The following is a 1,472-nucleotide window of genomic DNA, read 5'->3' on the forward strand; positions in this document are numbered from 1 at the left end:
ACACATCACATTCAAAACCCATATTTACATTTCTTCAGTGTGCTTCAGCTTCGAAGTTTTCCCACAACGGATGGGACAGGTCAGCCTTTTACATGGGGTAAAAGCCCTCATGTGCCCTTGTGAAAGCATCCTCTCTCGTTCATCCGTATCCAGCTGCCACAGTTTCTGAAATATACACCAACAAATGGTCAAAATGCCATTTTGATGAAAGAGAATAATACACAGGAGAGCTGTGAACAGGAATCGAGTGTGGGATTTTGCAATAACTGGAATATCTGGACAAGGAAGGATTAGTAGATGCTGTTCATGCCATTTTTAAGGTGACTAAAGAAGCAAGTTATTTCCACTGCATTGCTAAAGCATATTACCTATCAAATATATCCTGGAATTTATATACAGCGAGAAATGGCTAGAAATGTGTGTGCTGTCAGAGTGCTGGTCTGAATGTGGGCATGGTGGTGTTGGGTTGACGGTTGGACTCGATGATCTTAGCGGTCTCTTCCAACCTTAATGATTCTATGATTCTATGAATTAAAAAGAAACAGTTTTTCATTAAAAACAAGTCAGAGGTGTCTCACAATGTCTGGAACCAGATTTATCCTAGAATTAACTGTGGGCTACCTGGGCCAGACACCTACTTTTTGTTCCCCTTTTACATGGCGCTGAGCACAACAGGGCCCAGCCCTTTTACAGAAGATCTGAGGTACTGCAGGGGTATAAAGACCACACGGACCATAATTTGGCTAGAATTTTGAAAAAGACACCAGGGACCCAGTGCCCAAATCCAGTGGCACTTTTGAGATCACTAGTCCGTAACATTAATTCTTAAAGAATGAAAGTTACAGGAAGGTGTTCGTGTCTACTGTAGTGCAAAGCCCACCTTGCTCAAGGAGTCCTTTCCCAGTACAAAAAGTGAATAATCATTTATTTCCCTGTTACAGTCAGACTGCCCTTCTGTGGTTCAGGGGATCACAGATTTCTTCTCTAAATGTTGAATACTGCTGTCTCCAGGTTTTTGTCTGGGAGACCCCACACTACAAAACCCCTTCTTGTATCTGTAATGCCAATTTAGAAGAAGAGTGCTTCAGGATGCCAGGATCTGTGTGGCATCCCACTCAGGAATAATAAAAAATGGATGCTAAATTAGAGAAGCTCAAGGTGGAGCAAGCATTTCATGAACATTTGGTAAATACTGAGCTCAGGGTAACAGGAAAAGATATACATAGGGTGAACAACTTTGAAATCCTGGTGATACTGTTGATCAAAAAGGAGACAATTATTTGTCAGGCTTTCCATTTCCATAAATTCAGAAGCACAGTGATTCATTTCCAGTCCAGCAGTTCAAAGCCGAAGGTGTGCTAAGCTGGCTTCTTGACATTTCAGAACAGAAGCTGTCTTCAACCCAGCATGAGAAACAAGATTAGCCTTTCCAGATTAAAAGGAAAATATTAGTGAAACACCAGAGGGTTCAG

This window comes from Pygoscelis adeliae, unplaced genomic scaffold, assembly GCF_000699105.1.
Source record: "Pygoscelis adeliae isolate BGI_AS28 unplaced genomic scaffold, ASM69910v1 Scaffold113, whole genome shotgun sequence".
Classification (NCBI taxonomy): Eukaryota; Metazoa; Chordata; class Aves; order Sphenisciformes; family Spheniscidae; genus Pygoscelis; species Pygoscelis adeliae.